This window comes from Danaus plexippus, chromosome 11 (genome assembly GCF_018135715.1).
Source record: "Danaus plexippus chromosome 11, MEX_DaPlex, whole genome shotgun sequence".
NCBI lineage: Eukaryota > Metazoa > Arthropoda > Insecta > Lepidoptera > Nymphalidae > Danaus > Danaus plexippus.
This window is the reverse complement of record NC_083544.1, coordinates 5,634,178-5,646,295: the sequence shown is the minus strand read 5'-3', so window position 1 is coordinate 5,646,295 and position 12,118 is coordinate 5,634,178. Positions and strand designations below refer to the sequence as shown.

At 29.2% G+C, this 12,118-nt stretch overlaps 1 protein-coding gene across 2 annotated transcripts in view; it reads left to right on the top strand.

Moving 5' to 3' along the window:
• The first annotated feature begins 598 nt into the window (after positions 1-598).
• Positions 599-12,118, top strand: part of LOC116765652 (mucin-2-like) — a 34,256-nt gene continuing 22,736 nt past the window's right edge. For both annotated transcript variants that reach the window (XM_032655212.2, XM_061521874.1), the window contains exon 1: positions 599-859. The gene's annotated coding sequence lies outside the window, so the exon portion shown is untranslated. The remainder of the gene's footprint in view (positions 860-12,118) is intronic.

Below are 12,118 nucleotides of genomic sequence, written 5' to 3'. Positions count from 1 at the left end.
TATATCGTTACTGGTAATATTTTCATTTAATACGTAGGTTGGAGGCTAACAACAAGTCTTTCAAGTTTACAGTAATTTGATAGTAATAAAATCACCACCCGTTCAATATTGTATATCAAGGTCGATATTTTCAAGTTCCATTCTATTTTAATGAAACTGTCAAAGTTGCTTCATGTTGTTATAAAAAAAAAACAGATAAAGTATTATATCTGTTTAATTAATGAAAAAAGAATTTATGGAAACAATTGATTGTTTCTTTTGACGTCTTATTGTCTTTGACCTGATGTAGATATGTTTTACTTCATAAACTTCGTTGCTCAAGTACACTTGTTAACCATTCCACGCAAGGAAACGAAGCAATACCAGCCTAAAATATTAATGAACCGTAACGGATACTTTCCGCAGCGTCTTTAAAAACAGTAATAAATTACTGTACATCAAATCGGTACCGATGAAATAGAATATGAACAGCTACTATAACATCTCATGATCATGAAAGACGGAGGACGCGTGCGCGTGCGCAGGCAACGAGGTCTCTAGTGTAGCTACAACCAACCTAGAGCAAGCATAGCAAGTAAAAGTAACTTTTAACAATACCTTGACGGCGCCTGAGCGCTGCGTACGTCAGTTTTGCCAGCACTTACTGCGGGGCAATACGTATTGCCCGGTAAACTTTTACGACCAATATAAATAGAGTTTGTGTCTTCTGTTTTCAATATTTGTTTATCTTAATATTTGATCAAATTAAACATCACTGTGAACAACTGAGAGTGTTTTGAATGTTTCCTTCGAAGTAAATGTAATTTCTTATAAAGGACAGTTCGTATAACGACACTTTGGATGTTACGCTCGCTTCACCGTAAGTTGTTTTTATTTTAGAATACGTGTTTTATAAAGGCTGTTCAGTATTCCTTGTTTTGTTTTGAATTTTTATTACAAAATAATTTTTATATTATTACTACTATTTCATACAAGAAGTTGAAAAATTTCTATTTTGTATAAACTATTTATAAAACGAGTAATCAGATTTCATACAATATTTGTTCTGTCTGCTTTAAGTGAATTTTAATGAAGTATCGAAAGTGTCAATTTCCTCCCATCGGTCTGCGGGCTACTTGGGTAACGATTGATTATGAGCTACATTCAATGGAGCCATTCAAACAGGTTTCCATGCAGACACGTGTCCCGTTTAAAGAAACCTGTACATAAGAGTTGTCACGTACTACTTGCTTGAACCTGGTTTAAAAACAATCGCTGAAACGCTGTAAATGTTGTCCATTTCTGTTCAATTTAGGATGAAATTTCCTTATATTATATCTAGATGGCTATCTCCGATTAAAGTTATTTTTCTTTTATAAGCCATGCCTACATTTTCTTTTGCATACCATTGAGTTCGTCAAATTTGTTGTAAAGGAATATGCCATGGGGTATAAAAATATTGTAAACTATTACACAAATGTCAAAGTTCTAACGATGTTATATCATATATATATAAAAATGATAATGGATTTAAATTATTAATTTAATATTCAACAGTATCTGTATTCTAGTGACTAGAAAGTATATATTTTGAGTAAGAAGTTAATTTTATGGCAATGAGAGTTGTGCAATAGTTTAATCGCTTAATTATTTTTTCACTCAACGTAAATTAAGTATATTTTCTTCTATCTATAGTCTATTTTACTCACGATTGAACCATATAGAACAAATTGCTTTCCCTAACTGATTGCAATTCAAAAAACGAATCCCGTATATTACTCACACCTCGTTTGAATGAATAAAAATAATGGCAGGCAGGCATTAAATTTCAATTGAAACAGTGAAAGAAAAACAATAAATAATTGTCTAGAATTTAGCATAATGTAGTAATTGCTATTTTCCTGTCGAAGACACATGCATACATTACAGGAAATTAATTTTCCATTTTCTCCTTATGTTCTCTTCCGTGTATACATTTCTTCGGGATATCGTTTTACTTTTAACACAAAAGAGATTCATATTTTAAAATATTAATTATCAAAACCAATTAAATGAAACTAGTATTATTCGGATTTACTACGCGGATTTTATTATTTCAAAACTACATAATCCCGACGTTTCGGTTACTTTGCAGCAACCGTGATTACGGGCAGACACCTCGTCAGTAACCGAAACGTCGGGATTATGTAGTTTTGAAATAATAAAATCCGCGTAGTAAATCCGAATAATACTAGTTTCATTTAAATGAATACTCGCGAAAATCTTAGATCTCATTATCAAAACCAATTCTATAAAAAGATGATCAATAAATATCAACAAATTCAATAAGTTTTTAGCAAATTATATATAGCACTAAAGTATCATCTCTAACAATAAAAGTAATGTTTGAAATGCTTAATGCTTATCTAACGACTTAAGAGGTCTGAGTAAACTTTACTTTTAGCAGTCTGGTCACGCCTCTTGAGCTATTTGATTTTATACCTCATCCGACATTCCAAACTATTTACATTTAGGGGCATCTGCGAATGTAAATTTAACTTTATGGACATTGAATAGCCGCAAAAACTTTTATGTTCTATTTTACAAGTGTGATAAATAGTGAATATAATCTCGCTTATCAATAGATATTACGACTTTATAGTGTAAGTTTATCTATAAAATTTTATATAGACATAAAGAGTCAATCAAAATGGCTATTATCACTCAATTTGTAGTGAACCTTTAGATTGTCGCAAGCAACCTGCATGCGACTCGCTTCAGCAATCACTTTCGAACTCTGATACGAAAACAATAACCTAACCTTGAAATGTGGCCACAAAAAATACGTTTATACTTAAATCCGTTAATCCAGTTAGCTCGTTTTAAAATTGTAAAGCAGGGTCGTGTGTTAAATCAGTCATAAAGAATCGATTTTCCAGCCGACTTTAAGCATTAGCCCATTTAAAGAACATCATGTATATAAAGGTTTTTGTAAAAGCAGATACTTATAGATTTAAAAGAATTTACTCCTTCAATTTAAGATATTTCGATGAGTTAAATTAAGGTATAGATTTAAGGCATTCATATATTTCAACACCATTGTCTATTAAAAGTTGACATAATGGTATCACCATCTGTCATTTCTTTCGTCAATTGATTCTTAATGCGTTTATAGAAAATGCTTGGCTCACTTATACAATATATAATTTTGGCCTGTCACTGATAGCGTAAAATCTGTCAAAGGTGTGAATACACACAAGTACTTACTTATATTTATATATATAAATAACTTGTTCTCTAATCATTACACAATATATTTATTTATACTCTATAAGGAAAAATATCACAAATTCATTTCGTATTATGCAACGAACTAGAAAATGTATAAAGAATGAATGAAACAGCAAACTATAATTTGCAAAATAGCAAGACGTCTTGTAGTGCAATGTTTCCCAGACAATTAGATAATGAGTTGTTTCGACAGGTGTTTAACATTCGACCGGTCTCTGGCTATACTCATGACTGTTTGACACACACCGACCTTCACATTTGTGAACACCAACGGCATAAATAACGTCATTGCATCAAATATAAGATTCACAATTAGATTCATTTCCTATTTAATATACCCTTCTAATGCTGTGAGATATGCATTTAAGAATTTATAATGACAATTATAGACGTTTTGATGTGCATGTAGCAATGTTTTTGATAAACATGGTAAACAGTGTTCAATAACGGATGAAAAAAGCAAAAGTATGTAACTTGTTTTATATTTAACATCCGAGTACTGACAGAATCAACAGTTTGATATAAACTCAAAAAATTCCGCTTCAATTTCAAACAATGTGTACAACGATTTAACAATACATTAAGCAACAAAAATTTCCCGGAACGGTATGTCTATTATCGTTGTGATATATCTGAAAGTTAACGAGGCGGCGGTTTATTCTGAACGATTTGTTTAGTCTTCATAAATAACCATGAATTTTATATATTCTGTAATCGAATTTTTGGAAATCGAAGATTTCTAGTTTCTAAAAGATCTATTAACGTTATTTTTTATTAAAGATACAAAACTATCAATGAACTTGGAAATCAAGACATCTAACACTCTAATTATGTCACTAACCAGCTGTTGCCAGCGGCTTTGTCCACATAATGAACACCCTTTGAAAAGCGCGTTATCATTATTGTCAGGTTTAATTCGATTTCTCAATGATTTCTTAATGATTTCTTAATCAGATCCAGACTTGGTACCAACGGAACTATTGTAGAACACTGTACTATCGATTAAAAAAAATTAAGAAGTTATAGCGTAACAAGCATTTAGTGCAATTTAGAACATCCCCTTTTTTGAAGTCGTTTAGAAAGTAGCTACAGTTCCTCGTTTGACACAACCTAAATACGTTTAAAACTATCATCAAAATCAGTCCAGCCATTCTAGATATTAACCGTAAGAAACAGACAAAATTTACAGATTAGAACTTGATGTATGACGTAAAATATATCACAGATTGACGATAGTTTGAAGTGCAGTATGCTTATGCTTGTTTATGTTGGCATCGTCACGCAACATACGGAACATTAACTTTTTCTCATTCATAAATTTTCGCTTATAATACTATTAACGCAGGCTTCTGAATGAAAAACGGGTAACGCTTCGCATGTTGTGTGACGAGTAGTCTTGGACTGTGCATATCAGAATAGCCTCGCTTTATCAAAACTATCTAACCTTGTTAATATTTCATGTACTTTAAAACGGGTTTATAATAATTAATTAATGCTATCGATATATTAATACGTGACGTATGTCAGGTGTTGACATTCGTGATGCTCTTAGTGACGCACCAATGAAGAAACGATTACGTGGACTCAAACTGTTACTACATATTAGTTGTTGTTGATCTAGTGCCTATAGTTTATTTTCAATAAATCTTCAATAAAAGGGAAATTATTTAAAATAACGTCGAAGAATTTGTGTTTTAAAGTTGTCCAACATATTTATAAATTTTATTGCGTACTGTTCGAAATTAAAAGAAATATGTATAAATATATTTTTAATGTTCCCAAATATCAACTATGCATTACTTTTTTACAAAAAATATTCCTGATCTGTTCATATGTAAATAAATAAATAAAATAAAAATAATTGCATAAAATTTAAGTGTAATATAATAATTTTTTTTTTAGTCAGAGATTCTGAAACAGATTTTATTATATGCTTATAAATTACGTATGAATCAATTTGTCAATTAGATACCTCGGAGGCAAAACATATATCACAACCAAATCATAAATTTATATACATACAAGTCTCTACTCCTGGTTTGCTTGTATTGACTTGAATAAAAATTGAACTTGATATACATATTCTTAATTTCATAGAAAACCATCACGCGTTAAGAAACAAAAACATACTCACTATTATAAATCAATACGAAAAGAAGTAAGAAACAAAAAAAATTGTAGGCAAATTCTAAGTATTTTCTTATTATTGCAGAATAATTGTTATAAATGTATTAATTATTTTTTTCTTTACGAAAGAGTTACTTCTGTTGTAACCGTCACGAAATATTAAACTAATTAACTTTCGTGACATAAAAGCATCGTGATAGGGAAACAAACTTCATAAACATTTGTCGTCTTTATAAGGTATAAGTTGATTATTAATTGGCGACTATAAATAATAACGAATTAATATACTTACGTGATACTTTTTAGTCACTACAGTTAGTACCACTTGTTTATTATATATCATACATTCTTAACATAGGCATTCACTTAATAGTAAAATCAAACGTAAAATTGTCCGAAGATAATAAGAGGAACAAATCTTTGAAATTTTTATATTATCTTCGTTATTACATTAAAATCTTTAAAAAAACTTTTGTATTGGTTAAAATCACAATAAAATAAATATTTTAAACCATTGTTTTTGCAATTTTGACACCTTTTTCCACTTTTTTTGGTATCCTTATTATCGTCACTCATTGAAACCCGACCAATATATGAACTTACAGATTATTATTTAGAACAAATGTTTACTTATTCTTTACTATATAAACCAATGCTTAAAACTTGTGATATATATACAACTGTTTGCTTCGTGCGAGATCAAATAGTAATGTAATACACGTATATTTTAACTTTTTATTTTTAAGTTTACTTTTCATATAATTAACTGCACAACTTTATCAATTTAAAATAATAGAATTAAGAATATTTAAGTTCAGAATCATAATTCATACCGGAGTAGAGTAACATAAAACAAATACCAATCAAGAATTAATTCATTATGACGAAAATTGTTCCACACCGTCGCATGCAATGTCGATGTTATTTGAAAGAATATTTTGTTACAAAACAATCACTACACTATAAAAATTTAATGCAATGGGTTTTATTTGGAAATTTAGTGATACAAATTGTAATATAATCCAAGGATCTTAAACTTTGAACATGGAAATCGAAGACGATAAAGAAATGTAATTATAGCTCCTCTTATTTACCTGTCTCATCACCGTATTGTAAAGTAATTAATGAATGTCATATCTACGATTAACAATAGTCTATGCCACAACACCTTTATTGGCTCATGTGTCTCGCAAAGTCGGTCATTGTGTCCAGGTGATAAGTTATCGACATCTTACTGGTCACGAACTGGCTTCACTTGTTCAATCTAACTTTCTATAAAGACATTACAATAGAGCATATCGCAACAGCCTTGTTGGTTGATAGACATAATAAAACTCACACCATACATGCAAAACCAAACTTGTAAGGCAGGCTCATCTTGGTGTAGACTTAAAAATTGTTGATCCTAGACTATAGGCACATAATCACAACGGCAATGATTTGTATAAAAATGAACAAAAAACATCACATGTAATTTAATACTATAAACGCCTAATAAGGATCGACGGATTGAATGCATTAGTATTCTATATTAGAAACGGATATATTGTCATATCGAGTGTTGCACCCTTGTCCTTGCTCGCAGTACTTTCAAAACACCGCATTCCTTGTTACACTCCACATGCTGAGCTCGCAGGTAGTGTTTCGGTCCATGTTTCAATAAACTTGTACGATTATCTTTATGTCAGTTTAAACATAATGTACATTCGTAAGGTAGCATAACTAACGTGTAGATGTATTTCCTATATTTCGTTATCATTTATATCAGAATATCGTAATTGTCTGCTATCAATTGCCATTGTTAAATTCTGTTTTGACTGTTAGCAGTTTTGATGAATATTCATTACAATTGCAGGACCTGTTTAACCTGAGAGGGTGCAGGTTGTATAGTACGTAAATAATGAAATAAAATCGAAAAAGTCGAAAATGTTTGCCATAACACCCGTAACTAAACTCTTTGGTGATGTTTTCTGGTCAGTCCTATTATAAGTTACTTTAATTTACCTTATAACAGAACGAAACATGCTTTCAATATTTATTTTTAAAAAATTAATACTCAGAAAAAATATTAAATAGTCTCTAACTAAATGAAACTCACCATACATATTTTCTTAAAGACATTCCGGAACGTAAACCTATTTCTGTCATTCCTATACACCAAAAAAACAAATAATTTACTTAAAAAACATAGTTTTCTCACAATAATAATCAAAAAGTTTACCTTCCTATAGTCAAATATGTGTGTCATATAAGCTGTGTACGTAAAAGCATTGTAAACTTAAAACGTCTACTTTATCTCAGGGCATTGTATTCAGAGATATATTGAATACGACCGTGAAATACAAGCGAAGTTCAATTATGATAACACTAGCTATTATTGTCGCAATCTATTCAACGCACATTACGTATTCTATAAATAAAATTTATATATAATCTGATTAAATTGACATCAATATTATTTGTACATATTACTTGTAAATAAATATCGAAGTCACATATTTTAAGGTTCAGATCAATAGAGCCTTCTCAGTCTTAGTTTATCGTTTCCGTCAAAAACGTTAGTTGTTGACAAACGTAATAATTAGGTTCTATACTCCACTGTAGTGAATTCCTGCTGTTAGCTTTATCGTAGCGTGAAGCGCAACTTCCGTGAAACGTTAGAAAGAGTAAAAAAATAATTCACACCTCTAATATTATCCAATAGTTCCGTATTGTAGCAGCTAGTCGTTAGTAAAATAATATAAATATTAAACGTTACGCTTTTACTTTCGGAAATATAACATTTTTCATTTAACACATTTTTTATATAAATATTCATTATATTAATATTTTGTTGCAATTAATTAGAAACGTCAATTTTTTAGCTGCCTTCCATAAAACAACGTGACGTGACGTCTGAATTTCGTTACTGGACACAGAACTTAGTAAAATTTGTGACCAGACACTTAATACAATCTTAATTACTTCTTGGCTCTATTGAAATGTAAATACTCAAATAAAAAAAGTTTTATCTTTCAATTCACTATTTTATTTATGTTTGTTTTGATCCAAAACATACCTTACATAATAATAAATATATTACTTTACAAATATTACGCATATTATTGGTGTTGTATAATCAAATTATCACCAGAAGTCGCTATACTGGATCAACTAAGAACCGATTAACCCATTGCGACTGATTCGACCTGCTTGCGAAAAACGAGATGTTGAAACAACATTGATAAGGCAATTATAATATGAGCCGTGTTGCGTAGGCCTAAAACTGTCATATATTTATGTGAATATAATGAAAATTATATTTATATTGTGCTATAACTGCCATTTAATTGACCACTTTTTTGTCAAAATTATACGTTCGGTTACAGCTAGCTTTTGATTAAGACACATTATAATTCGATTACAATGGACATATTTAGTATTTATTTATTTTTAATATTCAATTTTTATTACATCACACGTTTCTTTGTCATATATATATATTTTATTAATGTATTCTAATATATATATATAACTCACACAATTATATATAACTCAAAGTTATCTGAGGTATATAGACATGTAATTTATTTGAAATAGAATTATAATAAATTTCATAAAAACGGCTGTGTTCTTTTTAAGGACAAAATTAAGCTGAAACTTATAATTGAAAACGATATTTAAGGTGATCATAGTTCGGTATTTAATTTACTTTTGCTATAATAGACTATAAATAAAACATTGTATTCGTTGTTCTACTTAGAAAAATGTATCTCGTATTAACTTTTACAGGGTTATACATTTATGACATAGATAAAATCTACGTCTGAGAAACAAAAATAAATCGCATTTCTCTCAGGTTTCTGACAGAGTCATTAATTTTTTTAATTTTAAGAATGTAAAATCATTTTCTATATCTAATGAAATTAAAAAAAAAAACTCGTGCATAATAAAATATATTTTAAAATAAAAACAACATTATATATGGTTGTTTAAAGGTTGACAAAAATTTCACAGTCATACACGCTAAGGTCACACTATAAACTATTAATTATATCAAAATAGGTGATTAGCGCCATGGCTCCTAATATTTTTTATTGCCCAACACCGTGACTGATAAGCGACGGTATAAAAAACCTGTGTGCTGGTAAAGGCAAAGTTAAAAGTCAAAGGGTAACTAATTATACATAGTTAAGAGTTCGAAAATAATTCGTAAATTTCAAAACAAAGATTTCTTTTTATTGTAAATCTTTATTCTAGAATATGTTACAATTTCAGAATTAAGATTGTTACTTCATGTTGTAAGCTTGCACTATTTTCATGCAATACGTATTTTGGCAAATAATATTTGTAAATAGTTGCAGGTGTAATTTCTTTTCAGTACCCATAATCATGTGTACAAATTGTTTTAAGTAGATGACATAGTGATCTTATTTATAGTTTTTAACTCTATAAAGCCACTCTAACAAGAGATATATAATAAGTAATAAGATCTAAGACTTTGGAGGGTATTTATTTAAATAAAGCTAATTTTTTCGGATTAACTAACCGCTTTTTGTTATTTCAACTACATACTTCTTACGTCTCGGTTACTTCGCAGCAACCGTGATCACGGGCAGACGAGATCTCGTATAATTACTTGTTTTATTATTAGATGGGAGTTTAAATATTTTAGATCACACGTATTAAATAAAATATTAATTCAATCTTTCAAAGTTTTTCCCTTCTAAAGTCCAGCAAAATCATGAATATGTATTACATACATTTTATATAATTTCTATGAATATAGACGACGACATCTTTTTTAACATATTATTATATAATTTTATTATAACATTAATAATAAATTTTAGGTACTATGTAAGAAAACTAGATTTGCATTATTATTTTTTTATATAACGCTTAGAAAGTAAATTATAAATATTATCATCGTAATATTTAGTTAGTTTAGTTATTATTAATGTCATTGTTTATAACTAAGAAATTACAGAGTAATTTTGAAAGAAATTCAGTCTCTATTTTTATTATCTTGCAAAGAAGAGACGAACCTTAAATTATCTAAATCAAAATCTCTAAGCGGGTAAGTAAAAAAAAATACTGAATTTCATAACTCTGCATTTCTCAATGATTAGAACAACACATAAATTGTACCAGTACCAATTTTCACACACCTTATATAATGTATGGCTAACACCTCTCATTGTACATATATCATAAAAACATTTAGGATATTATTATATATAAAATTAAAGGTCCCATAAAACTATTTTCAAATAGTTCAACAATTTAACTGAAATTAGGGTTATAAAAATTATTTTATATTAATTACTTTTATTGTTTCATGATAAGAGTAATAAGGCGGAAGCTTTAAGTAAAAACAAGTAGGGCAAATAAATTTCAACTCACAAAACAAATAATCAATAAACAAAACATTCAAAGATATGTCTTTTATTCTTTCATAGCGTATTATCGTTCGATATGGTGGCAAGAGTAATTTTAGTACGAGTTACATGGTCATATGTCCTTTTGAAGCTACCTATCCGTAAATTATTTCTGCCCAAATACCCACATCACATTCAAATGCAATATATATGCAAAGATTTATTTACTAAAAACAAAAAACTATGTAAGTAACTGAGTATGTTTAGTGGACTATATGCAATACAGTCTTTTTCTCTACAATTACTTTGAAAGTGATTTCCAATAGCTGCATATTTCAGTACAATAATTTAATAACAGACATTTATCACATTACATATATGAGTACGAAATGAGTTTTATAATAAATCATTAGCCTTATGGAGATGTTATTTATATATATTAGTTGCACATCTCGAGTTGAGAGCACCCGACTCGTAGTGTTTGTTACGTATGAATTAGGTAACCGAAGATGCCACGAGTAAATGCCACCTTTCTCACGGCTCCCATTGTGTTGAGTGTGTCTAGTTCAACGGTAAACTGTTTACGCATATGTTAACCGTATCTTTATTAGTATTATAATATGTTCTTATAAATACATGTGGTATGGTATTTTGTTGTAAATTGTATTTCTTGTATGACAAATATAAAACAAACTAAGCTTAGAATAATCATTTTAATTCATTGATATGAATTATTTTTTGTGAATGTTTTTACATGTTTGTGTAAAAGAAAATATTGACACTCAAATCTTATTTCTACTGATATACATATATCTGGAAAAAAATGTTATTGAAATCTAAATGATCTGTACTAAGGAATTTTTCCTGTGCAACGGAATTAAGTTATGCGATTTTTTTAGAACTATTTAATACATACATTTTTTGCTAGACACGAATTAAAAGTTACATGGAATGCAGTTTTACGGATGCAATTTTTTTGTTTTTTATTGAGACACAAGCATTATACATTCTGACAGGCGGATACAAGAGTGGGCGGATTACAAATAATAAGTTGGCGTGTGTTAAACGGCAAAAAACTTCTAAAACCCACAACTTCTTTATGATGACATGTCATTATGAGGGAGTTATTACTTTTTTATCATATCCAGAGCTGTCACACATAATTCCTTAACATCAATATCGCATTAAGTGCAATTTTCTAAAACGTTATATTTATTACTGATATAAACTAAATATTTTCACATACGAACCGTATATAACTAGATAAATAGTTTAAAACTCCTCGCCTAAGATAACGAGAAATAGATAACAAGGTTTTGGATATCATGTTATCATAATACTTTTTCAATTAGAAATTCTTTTCCATGTTCCTAAACATATGA